Here is a 19,172-nt window from a genome sequence, read left to right as displayed (position 1 = left end):
AGAAAAAAAAAAATGACCAAAACACAAGGATGGTTTAATCCAGGAATTGTAGTTCCATCAAGTGTGGCTTGATTCTAGGGTACCTATTTGTGTAGAATGTGGAATGAGAAAGAGGAGAGTTAATAGTCAAAGATGAGTGTAGAAAGAGCCATAATGTAAAGAGCCTTAGAAACTCTAATGAAGGTTAGGACTTTGATTTCCAGATGAAAAGTTATCCCCAAAGATTTTTAAGTAGTAGTGTGACAATATTAGACTAGAGATTTAGAACCATAATTCAGACAACAGTACAAAAAATTAAATTATTGAAAAACTTTGGTTGGTGCCAAGATGAAATACGTAATAGGAATCAGATTAACCTTTTTCTGCCTGAAACAAATAGAACAACAACAACAACAACACCCTAGACACAATATATGAAACAAGGTTTTCAGACATTAACAACAGGTAGTGTCCATGACTCCAGAGAGAAGGGGGAATAAATTGCCCAGATTCATGTGTGGAGAAAGGTTCTAGGCTTTAGCACAGACTGGATTAAATTTAGCCCATAATAAGGAGAAAAATCAATCAATAGAAGCAGACTTTAAGAAATGACAAAGATTTCAGAACTTGTAGGCAAGTACATTAAAAGTTATAACTATGCTAGAGGCCCAGTGCATGGAATTTGAGCACGGGTATGGTCCCTAGGCCTGGTCTGTGATCAGGGCTGATCTTCCCCAGCTGCTGGCAGCCAGCCCTGCCCCACCCTCCACCACCAACACTTGTCACCCTCTTGTCTGTGGGGCAACTGATGGGGTGATAGAGGCCCTACTTGCTCACACTTGCCTTGGTCTGGTGCCATCCAACTCTACCACCACCCATTCCTGGTTCCCCATTTGTCATCAGGGGGAGGGACCAAGAGATGCCAGCAGGCCCTGATCAGGCATCAGGGCCTTGCAGGCTGGGGGCAGGTCCTGCATTGAGCATCTGCCCCCCTGGTGGTCAGTGGGCATCATAGCAACTGGTCTTTCCACTGACCAGTCGATTTGCATATTATGCTTTTATAGATTCCAAACATGCAAAAGCCATAGTCATGTTTGAGCATGTTAAGGAGGGATATAAAGGATATTTCTTAAAACACCTAAATTGAACGTCAAGACAAAAATAATACTGCAATTTCTACAATGAAAAAATAAACTGGATAGGATTAACAAAAAATAGACACTACTGAAAAGTAGCATCAATGTATCTGAAAACATAGTAATAAGAACTATCCAAAATTTCACACACAGAAAAAAAGCCCCCTTAACTCAACAAGAATGGAAATAAGTATTAGTGAGCTGTGGGATAACTTCAAGCTGCCTGATAGGTATGCATTCAGCCTTTGAGAAAAAGATATAATGATTCTGGACAGAAAAATATTTGAAAAAATAATTTTTGAAAGCAAAGTTTTCCAAACTGAATATATACTACAAATCCACAGATTCAAGGAGTTAAATGAACACCAAGCACAAGAGGCATGCATGTAACAACCTTAAGTTTTATAATCCAATTGGCTTGAAACCAATGGGAGGCAGAAAATCATAAAAGAGGCTGGGGCAGGGGCAGGAAAACATAACTGTGCTGAGTGAAAGAAGTCAGAAAGAGAGGGAACATCCCACTTAGAGCACACTATACGAAATGCAAACTGATCTGTAATCATATAAAGATCCATGACTGCGTGGGAATGGAAGAAGGTTTATGGGGAGGAGACTCAGGGACAGATTACACAGGAGCACAGGTTATGTCCATTATCTCTATTATGATGATGGTTTTGAAATTCATTCAAGTTGCATACTTTAAGTGTGTGCAATATGTTGTACATCAATTGTATCTCAATCAACCTGGGAAACAAAATGATGTTCAGGATTGAGATGTAGAGAGGCAGGGATCAACCTACTGATAATAGATGAAGGAAGAAATGATGAAGACCAGAGCCAGAGAAGTGACTTTAGGAACGAAAAGAATAAATGGATGGGAGCTGTTCTTCTGAGACAGAGCAGGCAATTGGGCAGCCAGAGTATGGTGTTGCTATTAACAGTGTTTTGGAGCATAGGAGGAACAACTGATTGAAGGAGATAGGTAATGATTTGAGTTCTGAGCATGTCCTATGGGGCCTCTAATTATAAATTTAAAAAAATACTGTGTATACAGCACTTGATTTCAGGAGGGAGAGCGTGGTTGAAGGTATAGATTTTGGAATTCTAAGTATATATAGTAGAAAATCTAGGCTGTGGGATTGGGTGAGAATGCCCAGGAAGTCTCCTTAGATTAAAAAAGAAGTGATGAAATGGAGCCTTGAAAAATACCAATATTAAAGGAGGAGCAATAGGGTCAGTTCTCTGAGGGGGCTCACTCCTCTTTTTATCATCCTACACTCTAATCTGAATTTTCCAATCAGGGCCGATGAGAAAATCTTCAACAAGAGATCTACTTCTCCCAGGAATGGACAGATTTGTGCTTACAATTTCAACTCAGCCTTGGATCAAAACAAGAACTATTTCATCAGATTATCAAGCGCCATACAATATACATACCTAACTCTTGTCATGTACACAACGTACCTCCATTTTGTGATGTTTGGTGAGAGACATAACAGAAAATTAGGAGATGAAGGAATGGAAGGAATTTTAGAAGACAAGCCTCCTTATCCTGGCAAATATTTTTCTAGCTCTCATCAAAGGGCACTAAAATAAGATTTTAATTAATAGGGGGAAAGTATTATACTTCTCCTTGAGATAATAAAAAAATAACTTTCCACTCCAAATTCTTCTGTGCTTACTAATAAAAAGGGCGTTAGGTAAAAATAATTGAGAGCTCTCCTTTGTGGATCAAGCTGAGAGAGATTATGCCCCTTCTGGTAAAGGACACCTGCTGGGCTGCCACCACTTCCTTCCTGTCTCTCCCCAGTCTCTCTGCTGCATGGGCTTAGAGAAAGCAAAACTGTTCACATAACCACTGCTTCTAATGACAAAAATTTATGTTTTGGCTTCTAAGAAAAAAATCCAGAGAGCCAAAACCTCTTTCTTCTTTGCTCAGTACAATGAATTCAAACCTCTTAGGCCTGGAAGCATCAGGAACCAGTAGAGCATAAAATAAAGAGCAACAGCAAAAGGATCCTTTCTTCGATATTCCTACAAGCCAGGCAGCATCTCAACAATGCTTTCTCTTTGGGAGGGAAACAGTCTGCAGTCAGACAAGCCTGCTTCTTGCTCTCTGACATTTAACTTGACCCTTTATGTTTTCCCACCTTCCATTTGCAGACCAAATTCAAACTCACTAAGCTCTAACTTATCAAATAGACTACCCTGCAAATATGAAGATGGTGTCAAGCTCTTGGGTTCAGACCAAAGGGTCTCGGGTTCAGTCAAGAGTATGTACTTTGGTGGCAGGCTTGAACCCCTTGTGGGAGGCAACAAGTCACTATGTCTCACATTGATGTTTCTCTCTCTCTCTTCTTTCTCTGCCCAACTTCCTTTCCATTTTCTCTTTAAAAAAAAATCAATGGAAAAAAGTATTCTCTGGTGAAGATTAAAAAAGAAAGATGGAGTCAAGTTTTGGATAACACTTGAAGATTTGCTTTTGTTTCTGTATTGGTGACTCACACCCTGGACTACAAACTATCCCTTCTACCTGGTCAGCTCAGAAATCTACATGTTTTTAGGGTGGGTACAAGCAGAGAAGACAATAAACTTCAGATACATGGTCCAGAAAAAAATTCTAAATTTCACTGCTAAGGCTATATTTAGGACTCCCACAAGGACATCCTTTCATGAAAAGATAAACTAGTGGTTCTCAGAGAATTCCTCTTGTGATTGCTGTGAAGTAACTAACTGCTGACTGCAATTTCGAGGCCACAGAAGAGACAGCATGGCAAATGGCATTATCATCATAGAGACGGGCTACATAAACAGATACTAACATCATTTACTTTGTTTTTAATTATCTGAGAAACACTGTCTTCAAGAAAGACAATTCAGCTGAGTACCTGGGGGACAAAGGTAGATCAAACAAGCAGACCAGGGCAATTGGAGGGCAGGATCCAATCCCAAGTACAGAAGGGCTGAGTAAGCTAACCTTCAGTCCCTTAAGATTTGTTGGTTAAGGTCTTAGTATGTTCATTGGACCTTTCATTCAAGCAGGCTTTTTGAGTTTTGAAAGCTTTAATAGCTTCCTTTTATTGCCTCTCGCATAAAGTTGTCTTTCTTGTGTATCCTCTTTCCTTACTTCCAGCTTTCATCCTTTTCAAAAGAATTAACAGTACTTGGACCTCCTACACGATGATCCTCAAAGAGATTCTGGGCTCAGTTTAGTTGAAACATAATATGGGAGGGAGAGAAATATAAGTCTATTTTAAGAATAGCAACATATAATTCAAAAGAATGGAATTGCTCAAAGGAGACAGCCCCCCTGAGGAAATACATGACAATAACCCATAAAAAGTAATTAAAACATTCCTGGTATACTCCAAAGTGGCCAGGATAATTTAATTACAAACCTCATGGTTACATTATGAAGATTTACACCCAGGCTAGGAGCAAGAAGTGACCAAGATGGGAAAAGACTTAATCACAGAGCATCTTAATTGCTTCTCCCTCAGGCAACCACTGCGTCTTCTCTCACAGAAACCTTCTTCACCGTTTCTGAGGAGCATTCACATTAACTTTTTTTTCAAACACTGGAAAGCTCACGAGTGACCCTGATGGGAATGGTAAAGTTGTCATATTCAGATCTTCCGTGGCAGGAGTTAATAGGAGCATCTACATCAAGAAGGGTCAGCAGACTCGAGTTGTGAAATCTTTCCTGCATGAAGTCCAGAACCTACATGGTACCCACTGGCCCTGGACAGACCCACTCAGGGAGAGGTCCCCTGCCTGGTAACATCTTCTGGCACCCAAAACATGACCTTCCAGAGCCCACGCAGCCCAGCTGGCTCACTTGCTGTGAACTGGATTGTCTTATTGTGGCACAGAGTGGTGGGATTTCAGAGAAGCCCACTCAGGACCACCTCACAGACTTGGAGCTCTGCTAGCTCTGTGCCCCACCAGCTCCTTGGTTTGCTTCCAGTGAATTTGGGAGAGTTCCCTTGGAATTCTGGACCCCCCTGTTTTAAGGAGGTCAAGAACCCACACACTACCAGCCATCCCTAGACAGACCTTTCTGATAACCGTGGGACCTGGAATTGTTTCCATTACATTCTCTCTTGTCATCATCAGTGAGGGGGAAACCTACCTGTCAGCTACAGAGTAAATGCTTCAAAATGCAGCCCATCAACACTCAGATGGAAGGTAAGCCTGCCCTCTGGACATGGAGTCACCCACCCACACGACCGTCTCCAGGTGACACCTGGGTGGTGGGGTTTGGTGTATCAGGACCTGATCACCCCTGACATCTGAAGGAACCCCTTCCTTCACCCTCCTTTGGACTTCATGGAGTCGAGTTCCCTGTGTAAGGTAAAGCCCAACCCAGGACAACTGGCTACTGCCCTGGTTTTGTTGCGGTCACCCTCAGGGCATGAGGTAAACACATCCATGGGAAGAACACATTTTGTCTTTGTACTTCTCTCTGCTGGCTTGGGGTTGAGCCCCTGTCTGAGCAAGGTAAGTCCATCCTCAGGCATTTAATGCCCTAACAATGGGTAAGGCCACCCTCAGGACATGGGGTAAACACGTTTACAGGCAACTCATATTATAACCCCCAGTCCTTTATTGAAGCATTCATGATACTGATTTTTGACAACCCTACTCTGTCATGTCACATATTATGCCACCGGATTTTTGACTTCTCAGTGAGCTAAAGCAGCTCCACCTAGGCTCTCTCTTGATGCTTCACTCCTTCTATTGTAACTGAGGCTTCCTTTAATGCTGCTGATCATTTACAGCCCTAGAAGCTTTCATTGAGGGCCTCAACAGGCCTTCTAGTGGGATAATTCAGAAAGTAAACCAGGATGATTTAACTAAAGGGAAAAAAAAGTCATTTTAAACTTTAAGCAGCTGAAGTTGTCCCTGCCTGATTCCACCCCTATTATCTAGCCTTGTTCAAGTTACCAAGAGCAAATAAAAAATCCTGTGCCTTCTCTACAAAAATTGTAATTCAGACTATGTGTATGGTTTTTATGTATCAATAATACTAGAAGCCTGGTGCATGACATTTGTGCACTTGGGGCGGGGGGGGGGGGGGATGTTTCCCTCAGCCCAGCCTGCACCCTCTGAAATCCAGGACTGCTGGCTCCACACTGCTCGCCTGCCTGCCTGCCTGATTACCCCTAACCACTTCTGTCTGCCAACCTGACCACCCCCTAACCATTCCTTGGCCACCTAATCAATGCCTAACTGCTCCCCTGCCAGCCTGATTGCCCCCAACTGCCCTCCCCTGCCAGCCCAATCACTTCCAACTGCCCTCCCCTGCTGGCCTGATCACCCCAATTGCCCTCCCCTGCTGGCCATCTTGTGGCAGCCATCTTTGAGCACATGGAGTGGCCATCTTGTGCAAAGGTGTGAATGTCAATTTGCATATTACCTCTTTATTATATAGGATGTGTAAATCTGTATGATATGTGGTAAATTTTCTGGAGTGTAATATTTTATTGGCCCAAAGACATTAAATAGATTAACCAGGATCCTGTGGCCTGGACAAAATATTCTATGTTAAAACCTGTTTAAGTTTGACTGACATCTTTTAGAGTTTAATATCATAGAATATATGTTTGTTTTACCTGGATTTACAAAAAGTTTATGTCATGGTCTTTTGGTTAAGTGATTTGACAAGCTTTCCAAGGTTTAAATTTTAAGAAACTTTAAACTGAGAAATGACTTGGAGTTATTCTAATGGGCCACTTGAATACCTTAAGGATATGTTCTATCTCCTTATAAAAGAGAAGTCTTTAAACTAATTAGGCCTCTTTGATGTGCTGGAAATTTCATAAGAAACTTCGCCAAATAAAAATAACTATGAGGGGGAAAAAACAAAATAAAACCCAGAATGATCAGCGGTCATCACACCAGTAACTAGAGTGTATATTCAGCAAAACACATTCTGTCTGGTCCATGGACAAGTGGGCAGCTTTCAACACAATGGTGTTTAGGATTCTCCAGTAGGCCTCCTCTGCTCTCAAAGAACTAACCTCCTACCAACATAGAGTTCTGCTTCCCTCTGTTCAAGATTTGAGTCATTAGAAAGAAGAGTGCATTAAAAAACAGAGGCAATGCTATTGTTTTCAGAAGGCTTCTTTTACAATGTAGTTTCTTCTTAGGAGCAGAGGGGATGGGCCTTATCCTAATGCCCAAGATAATGACTCTGACAATACTTTCAGAAAAATTATCATCTCACATACAACGAACTACAAATATAGGGGAGCTGTAGACGTATATTGTGATATAATAAGAAATCTATTTGGTATTTGCCCCTGGTTTCTGGCACAGAGTTCCAAAAGCCTCTCAAATTTCCTGACAAGTGTATCTTATATTATTTTCATAAAGAGCCCCTTTCTATCACACCTGAGTTTATGCTAATGAGGTGACTTAGAGGAGGGCCCCTCCATCGCCTCATGAGGGATCTGTCACCAGAAAGACAAGTGACTAGAAAGACAGTTGGAAGTTCTAGCCCCACCTACCAACCTCCTGAGCAGGATGAGGGCTGCAGATGAAGTGCTTTAAAAACTTTTGAACAGTGAGATTTGATGGGCTTCTGGGTTGGTGAATACATCAAGGATCTGGGAGGATGGCATGCCTGGAAAAGGAAGGAAGTTCTGTGAATCCTGCCCCTTCATACCTTGGCCTATGCATCTCTTCCATTTGTCTGTTCCTGAATTGTACCCTTTATGGAAAATCTGTAATAGTAAGTAAAGCATTTTCCTGAATCTTGTTAGCCATTTTAGAAAATTACTGAACCTGGGGATGGGGTTATGGGAACCCCCTAAATTATAACCAGTCAGGCAGAAGTACTGGTGGTCTGGGACTTGCAACTGACATGGAAAAGAGAAGCAGTTTTATGGGACTGAGTCTCTAACCTGTGGTCTGTGCTAACTTCTGGTAGGTAGTGTCAGACTTGAATTAGGACACCTCATTAGTGTTTGAAGAGCTGGAGAATTTGGTTGCTGTGAGGAAAAAAAAAAAAAAAACAACAAAAAACAAAAACACACTTGTTTGATGTCAGAAGTGCTGTGTGTAGAAACAGATCATAATACATACCAACCTGGGTTCTAGTTCAAGATTTGGAACTACAACCCACAGGCAAAATCTGGCCTACTAATTTTTTTTTTTTTTGTAAATAAAGTTTTATTGAAACAAAGCCTTGGCCATTCCTTTATGCATGTTTGTGGCTGCTTCTGTACTGCAAAAAGAGACATGAGTGGTTGTGCCACAGATCATATGGTCTCAAAGCCTAAAATAATTATTAACTGGCTTTTAACATAAAAAAGTTGCTTACACTTGCTCTATATCTTTTTTAACATAAAAATATGCTTTTATTGATATTGAAGAGAGAAACGGAGAGGGAGAGAGAGATAGGAACATCAATGATGAGAGAGAATCATCCATCAACTATTATACTTCCTGCACAACACCTACTGGGGATGGAGCCCACAATCCATGAATCGAACCTTGACCTCCTGTTTCATAGGTCGACACTCAATTACTGAGCCACACTGGCTGGGTTCTACCTCTATCTTCCTGTAATTCTCTAGCAATTAAGAAGTCCTGTAATTATTAAACAATGCAAGTAGTTTAAGTACAGGCAAGTCTGGACAGAATGCAATACATTCTTTCAGTTGAGTCATTTTATAGATTCTGACCTTCAATGACATTTGATACCACCTATTTAGTACTCAGACATAATAAGACATGGTTAAATCTTATTAATGGTTTCACAAAATTACAAGTTCCCTGACAGATTATATATTCCTACCAGGGTAAGAATTTTGTTTCCTCTGAATAAATGTTGCTAATATTAGGTGCTCAGCATAAATTAAACAACTCTACCTTTTTTGCAATCTACAGTTTTTAAATGTTTTATGTTCCAAATTTTATCTGTAAACTTGAACTTGTAAGTTGGATCGATTTTCCCCTTAAAATATTTGTTAAAGATAGTAGTTAGATCTCTAGAATAGTCCACAAAAGATTCTGTAGTAAACAATGCAGCTAATATAGTTTATAATAAGAAGCAGTGAAAAAACCACACTAAGAAGGCCATAATGATCACTTTAGAAGCTTCTGATTTAGAGCATTATGCTAAGTGAAATAAGCCAGTCAGAGAAAGACAAGACAATATAATTTCATTCATATATGGAATCTAATGAACAAAATAAACTAACAAAATAGTAATAGACTTATAGATACAGAGAACAGACTGAAAGCTATCAGAGGTGAGGGAGTTGGAGCTGGATGAAAAGGTGAAGGGATTAAGCAAAAGTAACAAAAACAAACTCATAGACACAACAACATGGTGATTACCACATGGAAAAGAGGAGTAGGGAGAGGCAGAAGAGAATAAAGGGGGATAAATGGCGGTGGATGGAGATTTGAATTAGGGTGGTGAATACACAATACAACACACAGATGGTGTGTTATAGAATTGTACACTTGAAACTTATATAACTTTATTAACCAACTAGAGACTTGGTGCATAAAATTTGTGCACTCTGGGGGGTGGGAGTGTCCCTCAGCCAGGCCTGTGCTCTCTCACAGTCCCGGAGCCCCATGATCAATCACCCTGAGGGAGGCCCCACCCACCCACTGCAGCACTGCAGGCCAGGTAGCCCCAGCCTCCCTCTGTGGGGCCATTGATCACTGGGTTCCACCATCAATTGCACCCGCTTTTGCTGGCCTGGCACCAGCGGGTGTCATAGCATGGTAGCATGGTAGTCCGTATAGTCACTCTGCTGTTCAGCCGTTCAGAACACTTTTATTATTTATTATTATTGAACCTAATAAGTTCAATAAAAAAAATTTAAAGAATATTATAGAACAAATTTCCCTTAAAAAGTAAAAGCATTTAGTAGTTATCAGGGCAAGAAGCACCTCCACAATTAAAAGCATTACAACCAGCCCAGCTGGCATGGCTCAATGTTTGAGCATCAACCTCTGGATCAGGAGGTCATGGTTCAATTCCCAGTCAAGGCATATACCTGGGTTATGGGCTCAATCCCCAGTGTGGGGCATGTGGGAGGCAGCTGATCAATGATTCTTTCTCATCATTGAAGTTTCTATCTCTATCCCTCTTCTTTCCTCTCTGAAATCAATAAAAATATATTTTTTTAAAAAGCATTATAAACAAGAAGATCAATCCTAGCCCCAAATGCCACCTTTTCATGATCACTAGCACTCAAAAAATTCTTTATCTGTTTTTGTTTGTTTGTGTGTTTGTTTGTTTTTTTGGTGTTTTTTTATGGGTCAGAACATGCTGAAGATTCACACCAGCCACAGTTTTTATCTAACCAGTTCAAATAAATTAATATTTTCTTTTTTTTACTGCTTGCCAAGAAAAATTTTACATGACAGTTGCACTGGAGAAAGTGGAAAATAGTACAGGGGTGGGATGTGGGAGAATGGAGCAAAATGAGATGCATTGTGTCATTTATCAATTAATGAAGACAATGTTTTTTCAAGTATTGGCACACCACTTTCAATAGTGTAGGAGGTCTGGGGCAGTGTAGTAGGCAGGCAATTGGGGGTAAATGGAGGATATCTGTGATACTTTCAACAGCAAAGATACATTTAAATACATATATTTTAAGTATAACTAATGTTTATACTGGTTTTATGCCTTATTTCTAAAATCTTTTGATAGAAGGAATCACTCTTGGGACCAAGTTCCATAAGCATCAAACCAATTTCCCTCTTCTATTTGCATAGATACCCATTAGAGATACAGAAATGGTTTAATACTCCATACTGAATTTCTGTTTAGCAAACCAAAACTAATTCTTAGAGTAAAATTCAAGTAATCAATTTTGATCCCTGCAGCTTGTTTTATAATTATCATAATTAGTCAAAGATGGCTAAAAAAGGACAGCATATCATTTGTTTCCCAAGGCATGCTTTGGGATGCCTCACCAGGGTTTTGTTTTGTTTTAATTTAAATTTTTTATCATTTAAAGTATTACATGTCTCCTCTTTCCCCCAACTGACCTCTCCCCAGCCACCCTCACCCCCAAGTACATGCCCTCACCTGTCCTCATCTGTGTCCATTGGATATGCTTATATGCATGCATACAAGTCCTTTGGTTGATCTCTCAGATCTTTACTGACCAAAACTGTTATGTAGATGAAAATGCTCAGAGGAAGGATGTAGAGTAAGATTGCATTCATATAAGCATAACCAATGGGCACAAAACTCTGGGGAGGGAGAGTATGTATGGGGGGGGGGCGGGATTGGTAAGATATGTACACATATAATACCTTAATTAAAAAAATGAAAAAAAAAGTTTTAAAAAGAAAGAAAGAAAGAAAGAAAGAAAGAAAGAAAGAAAGAAAGAAAGAAAGAAAAGGACCCAAAACTGAGCACTGTAGTTCCAACATTATTGACTTATAAGGGAAGGAGACAACTTCAAAGGGGCCTAAGAAAAGCCATCAGAGAAGAAAGGATTTAAAAAAAGAGGTACCATGAAAACCAATACAATTTTTCAAAGAGAGGGAAGAGTTAACGACCGAGAGGTCACATAAAATGAGTAAAATGTATATTAGATTTAGCAATTTGGGAAGTTATTGGTAACTTTAGTAAAAATTGTTTCAGGGGAGAGATTGAGGTACAACCCAGGTGCCAGTTTGTAGGACAGAAAATTATTCTTACAATGTGATTTTTTAATGTAAATTCAGCACTAAGATAGCCTGGATTTCCTACGGTTTTGATCAATTACATGACACAAAAGGCCATGTCGATATCCACTATATAGACATAGGAATTCATCATTTGTAATCTCATGAGATTCACACATCCTCCAGAAAAGAAGTAGTTAAAATTTCCACATAGTGCAAGCATAATGAATCATTTTGAAGACATATGTCCAGTAGTCTTCCGAAGGTTCCTTTCTCATTGAGTGCTCTCTATGTGCATATAAGAGCTGGATGGAGGAAAGAAATGAAATTGGCTAAAAAATAAGACTGCATTGACTTCCTTCTCCCAGTGGAAATGTTCTAGAAAACATTAGAACTAAATCAGTGTAAGAAAGGTATAGGATTTTTCGTTGGTTGATTTTTGGGTAGTAATGATAATTTCTTGCTGTTTTGTTACTGTTGTCACTACCTATTTGCAATTAAATGAAATAGTGTTTTAAAATCAAGTTTATTTATAACGGTGGCATAACAAAAATGTACTTTATAAATTATTATTCAAAGCACAGGTGTCATATTTCTAGGCAAACATTTTAAAAGTTACCTGTGGTATTTTCCAAAATTCTTCACATTGAAAAGAGAAAGGCCAAATAAATTATGATTTTTTCCCCCCCTCAGATTAGATGGTTTGCATTCTGACTAAGAACCACTATTAGTTAATTGCAGGCATTCCTTCTCTGGTTTCATTAAAAAACCATTTGGCAGTCTGAATAATTTCTACTTGAGTTAACATATTTGCTTAAAATAGGTATTTTATGAGCCCATTTTTTCTCTTTACAGTTAAATGTACAACTGTAAATTAAAATTGTTAAGTAACTAAGAAAAAGTAAGCAAAAAGATTCTATCAGTTTAAATAAACATTTTTCAAATAAAAACGTGTTAGCAGCCTAAATTACACAGTTTTTCCCCGTGTGCTATACATGTAGAACCTGCTTGTATTATCATCTTCATGGAAATTTAGAGTTGAGAAACTTTAAAGTTCAGAAAAATCTCAGAGATCATTTTAGTCAGTGAATAATCACAGAAAATGATCAATTTCCATCATAGAAGTTTTTTCTTCTCACTAGGATTCATTCAAATTTCATTTTGTCTTTTATTAGAAAATGGTTGGATTTCTAAATGAAATAGTCATGTGCAAACAAAATGCATGTTGTCAAATCACATGATATTGATAATATTTATTGAAAGCTACCAGTTTGAATTATAACAAGAAACAAAACATTACTAACAAGTCCATAGTCAAAACAAGTCAATACCTGCTTACAGTGCTGCATCTGAAGAGGCAGCCAGTCTGGCCCACCGTCTGCCTAATCTGCTTTGAGAGCAGCGGGAATTTGAGTTAAGCAGTATTTATGTATTTTTCTATTTCCCTTATGGAATCTTCAAATCATAGCACAAAGGTATAATAAGTAATTCACTTATTTATACATTTCCTATCAAGTATTTTTTCCCCTAATCCACTTTAATGAACAGCTCTTCAAGAGAAATGAAGGCTGACCATCTGGCACTCACAACCCAAATATTTATTTTAGTCAAAGTAATTGAATATAAGGATGGGATGAGGAGAATGAGATTTTGCTGAACAGAGCTGATCCTAGTCAGCAAGTCCTAGCTAATCAGTAGCTAATACCACTTTGGGAAGCTTAGAAAAATTCTAAGCTTCTTTTAGGCACCAAGAGTTACCCTCTGGAATAATGACTTCATCTAAGAGGTAACCTATGCTCTTCACACCATCCAACCCTTCTGAGTCTGTAGGTTTAGTCCAGGTCTGGTCACCCAGCCCTCTTTGCATGGCCTTGTACTTACCTTATACTTGTCTTCAACTTTCCCACTTTCCTATGAACCACGCCTATTTTCTGCTGGGCACAAATGATTTTTAGGTCTTATTTCTACAATAGAATAAATTCTTTGAGGATACATGCTGCATCTAATTCTTCTAAAGCAAATGCTTTTAAACCAAATGCATGCTGGGTTGTTTTAAATATAACTGTCTACATGGGATGCTTACTCTATACTAGAACTGTGCTTCAGGAATCAACCGCCTGTTAAGCTATCCCCCTGGCCTGGGATGAAGAACTATTTTAAATTTTATCTAAAGTTGAGAAATTACTAGAGTCTTCTCCGGTTTTGTAGGAGGAACTGACGCTGAAATAAAAATCAATATTGCCTTCTTGATTTTCCCAATGAAGAACAAGACCTGCTAACTATTTCTAGTCTCAAGTCCTTGTGGTCCATGGTGTGGTCCTTGGCATTAGCATCACCTTGGATCTGTTAGCACAATAGCAACAGAGGCTCCACCCCAGACATAGCGGATCAGAACGTGTAGCTTAACAAGACCCACAGGTGCATTATTCGGCATTAAGTTTTAAGCAGTGATTTAGTTCACAACTCTTTTTCTTTATATATTTGCCTTTTGTTGCGTTTGATTGGACCATTTAAGTACTACGTGTCTGAAGTAACAACTCAGACCACATAAAATAGTATATGTAAAAAGTTAATACTTCATCCTAACCACCTGTGATAATCAATGTTGAAAGTTGACAGTATATCTGTCTATATCTTTCTCTAGGTTCATATATACTTACACAAAAATATATATGCACTTAACTGGTAAGTTATGAGTGGTGAAGCAATCCTATTTTCTCTCAGCTCCAGAATGTGTACATTGATACAAAGAGGCTGTTAACCCAAATCAGCATCATCTGACTACGTCTTTCTCAGACTCCCTGCTAATGGGCAGTTTCACAGCAATCTGTGCACAAATGCTAGCCTCATAGAAATAAAACAAAGATGAATCAAATGGATGCATGGAATTATGCTCAGGCTATAAAGGCCTAAGCCTCTGTATATATTTCACATGACAGTCTGCACACAATGTGAATAGAAACAAACATCCTATCTAATAAAAGAGAAACATGCAATTATCATACCTCTACCATGCCCACCAGCCACAACCATCAGCCAATCAGGAATGAGTATGCAAAATAACCCAAAAAAGATGGTGGTTGATTTGCATATCAAGGCACAGAGCGAAGACTAAAGACAGTGTAGAACGAAGCCAAGTTCTGCAGAAGGAAGCCAAGCTACAGAGAAGCAAGCAAGCGGGGTGGCAGAGAAGGGAGAGAAGCAAGAGGGGTGGGGGAAAAGGAAGGGAAGCAGGTGGGGTGGAGGAGAAGGGAGGGAAGCAGGCAGAGTGTCAGAGATCACACCAAGAAGCCCTATTGCAGGAATCTTCCCCACAAGCCACGCCCACCAGCCAATCAGAGTATGCAAATTAACTTAATTAAGATGGCTGCAGACATGGAGTGAGCAGGAGGCTTGGGTTTCCCTAGAAATGGAGAAGCCAAGCTTTCCCTACACCCGGGGAGGCCCAGGCCTCTACTCAAGGCTACAGTTTCAATTATAGAAGATAAATAAATCCCAGATACCAGGGCCTCCACTTAGGTCACCGGGGATGTGGGCAGCCTGTAAACCACTACAGGCCCTTTGGCCAGGCCACTCCATGCCCCAAGAAAACCCCCACCCTGATCCGGGACACCCTTCAAGGCAAATCAGCCGGTCCCCAGCCACGTACCAGGCCTCTATCCTATCTAATAAAAAAGTAATATGCAAATTAACCATCACTTCAACACACAAGATAGATGCCCCCATATGGCCAAAGATCCTGCCCCCATGTGGACACAAGATGGCCAGTAGAAAAGGGCAGTTGGGAGAGACCAGGCCTGCAAGGGAGGGCAGTTGGGGGTGATCAAGCCTGCAGGGGAGGGCAGTTAGTGGGGACCAGGCTGGCAAAGGAGAGCAATTGGGGAAGCGGGGGACCAGGCCTGCAGGGGAGGGCAGTTAGGGACAATCAGGCTGGCAGGGGAGCAGTTAGGCATCAATCAGGCTGGCAGGGGAGTGGTTAGGGGGTGATCAGGCTGGCAGGCAGAAGTGGTTTGGGACAATAAGGGAGGCAGACAAGCGAGCAGTTGGGAGCCAGCAGTCCTGGATTGTGAGAGGGATGTCCGACTGCCCATTTAGGCCTGATCTTTCCTAAATGGGCAGTCGGACGAATTTCGTGCACAAATTTTGTGCACTGGGCCTCTAGTTTATGCAATAAAATCAGTACATTGTGGTCTTTTCTTTCTCCACCTACAACTAAGCAGTATTGATAGTGATGAAAATTATATGGCTTGATTCAGAGTTCAAAGGACATTAAAGTGTACTTTTCCTTTAAAGTCTAATGTCAATGTTACAAAGCCAGGAAATGGTTGTTATACATTCACAAGTTTTCTCTACATAATCAATGTATATTACTATGCATCTAGAGTAAATTATGTTAAGTAAAAAGAAATAACTGTTTTGCAGGAAATAAAAATTATAGTTTATTCAGGGTCAATAGGTATCTGGAACCATTAAAATAAGATAACACTGAAGAAAATAAAAATGATGTTAACAATAATCAAAGGTAGGGTATGCATCAAATTATGAACTCATCAACTCTTCTTGTAGATGGCTTCCTTGGTGTGGGACAACTCTAACTCTAATCTTTTTTTCCCTACAGTTAGGAATTTGATTGGTTCATGGAGGGTGCCATCTAGAGTGCGGGTCAGTGAAGGGCCTAAAGCCCTATCTAATGGCAGTTTTTTCTGATAGCACATAGTGTGTCCTCAGAGGTGGAGTGATTTCTTTTAACTTATCTTTGAGATCTCATCCCACATCTTAACTCTCCAAATGTCCAAATTATAACACTACAGGGTTTCCAACTTTGACGCACGCCTCCTGGTCTGGTCTTCAGAAAAACTGGAACTAAAAGAATCCTTAAATAAATGAGCAATGACTAGGTGAACCCAGCTAGTGATACAATACAAGGCCATTAACCAAGTGCCAGTGCCCTCCAATTAGTGGATATTGATCAGCATCCAACTAGCCCAGAAACTTTATTTCTATTTTTGTGAAAATTTGCTTGTGTATAATAGAACTCTGTTACAAGAGGATATGTGGGAAAAACATAACATCAGGCAGGTTTGAAACATACTTCAAAAAATATTTTTTTAAATGCATTCCCCATGTACTACTTTGCCAAGAACATCCTATTGGCCTGACTTAAAACACAAACAAAAAGAGACCTAGGAATCAGTATCACCGAATGAGAGCTAACTACGCACCAGACAACATGCTAAATATTTTACCTACACTATCTCATGTCATCTCTAAAACAACTGTGTGTTAAACATTATCACAATGTTACAGATAAGGAAATAGAGGTGAAGAGTCAATGGCTTCCAAGGGTCATGCAACTACAGGAGCCACAGAGGCATCTTTTGATGGGAGATATTTCTGCCTCAAGAGTCCAGGGTCCTTCACGCTCTTCTGTAAAGGCTTTACGCAGGCGTCCTCAAACTTTTTAAAGTGGGGGCCAGATCACGTCCCTCAGAGAGCTGGAGGGCCGGACTATATGAACTACTAATTCCTACTGTAACACCTCGGCTGCGCTCACTGCCCAAAAAACCTGGTGGGCCGGATCAGACTCCTCTGCGGGCCGCATGTGGCCCGCGGGCCGTAGTTTGAAGTCGCCTGCTGAAGTGCATTAACATCTGAGGGGAATAAAGCATTGGATTCCGGGTCACAATATGAGGCTAAAGCTGGCTCTGCCACCTGCCATAGGCAAGTTATTTGCCATCTTTGAATGGCAGTCCTCATTTTAACACAGGCTATTTTATGAATAAATAGGTTTACATAGAAAATAAAGTGCCTGCAGTGTAGTATAACTTTACAAATCTTCTTCCTGCTCTTCCCCCACCCCAAGATGAAGATCATTAGCCATTTAGAAGGGTTGCAGAGATTTATCCTTGACATATACATTGAGCTCTTACTGCAGGCTAAATAATGGACAGACAAGTGCTATCAAGTACTTAAGTATTGTGTGGGAAGAAATATGGCATCATTTATACATACATTGGAAAAGGGGGTTGGAGAAAATGTCTTCAACATTTTACCTTTTCCATTAATATATGACTTCAAACAAATGGACAAAGATTTGGATCCTCCTAATGGCAATCCAATTAATTCAAACAGAATTTAAAGTTAACCTATAGATTTCAAGCCAAGGGCATTATTACTCTTTAACTAGTGATGTGTAGCTAGACTAATATTTATGAAACAGTACAAATCTTATTTAGCAAAAAGTCTGCTTCTAAGCTGGGAGACGTGCAGGGCTCTAAATCTTATCAGCACGAAAGCCAGAAAAAGGTTAATCCAGACTTAGCCACCTAGACATTAAAAGCCGATCAGTTGTTTCTGTCCTTTTGTTCTGTCCCACCTGCACAAAATCCTTAAGGCTCCCTCTAACTCTGCTGCAAGGTGCTGAGTGTCAGGAGGGCCCCAGGCTGGTGGCATGAAGGGAGTTTACAGAGAAAGCTCCCTCGCTATACCTACGCTGCACACATTGCCAGAGGGCTCACACATGGTGTCCTAAAACTCAGATAAAAAATTATCCATCTATTCCAGCTTCAAATTATGTAGGATTTTACAAGAGTCTATATATTCGTTTGTTTGTTTGTTTGTTTGTTTGTTTGTTTGTTTAAATACAAAGAACAAGAGAGAGAAAGCAATCAGATATTTTGAAACATCAGATGTTATAGTTTGAGACTGGTATATATCCAAACTAAGAATGTTCATGGCACTCTAAGTGTCAACCCAAAAAGAGCTGAAAGTAGATAAGACAGGAAAGACTGAGTCACAGAGAATTCTACAGCTCAGGGGGGTATTTTGCTATTATCATGCAAACAAACAAGCTAGTGTGCGCGCGCACACACACACACACACACACACACACACACAAATAAACAGGAAATCATTTTGTCTAACATGAGTGTTTTACTGATTAAAAAAAAAAATAAGTCCAGAATTGGGGGGGCGGGGGGGGGAGTCAGAGGAACTCAAGTCTCTTTTATTAAAACAAAAAACAAAAAACAAACAAACAAAGAAAACAGGCCTTCTTTTGACTCAATCTCTTCCTCTAATTTTCATATATATATATATATATATATATATATATATATATATAATTTATTGATTTTTTACAGAGAGGAAGGGAGAGAGATAGAGAGCTAGAAATGTCGATGAGAGAGAAACATCGACCAGCTGCCTCTTGCACACCCCCAACTGGGGATGTGCCCACAACCAAGGTACATGCCCTTCACAGGAATCGAACCTGGGACCTTTCAGTCCGCAGGCCGACACTCTACCACTGAGCCAAACTGGTTTCGGCTCTTCCTTTAATTTTCAACTCCTTTCTCTCTCACAATTTCTTAGTTCAATTCCCTCTTCCATAGAATTTACTAGCTC

The sequence above is a fragment of the Pipistrellus kuhlii genome, unplaced genomic scaffold (assembly GCF_014108245.1).
Source record: "Pipistrellus kuhlii isolate mPipKuh1 unplaced genomic scaffold, mPipKuh1.p scaffold_m20_p_4, whole genome shotgun sequence".
Lineage (NCBI taxonomy): Eukaryota > Metazoa > Chordata > Mammalia > Chiroptera > Vespertilionidae > Pipistrellus > Pipistrellus kuhlii.
The sequence above is the reverse complement of the archived record's forward strand: the minus strand, read 5'-3'. Positions refer to the sequence as shown.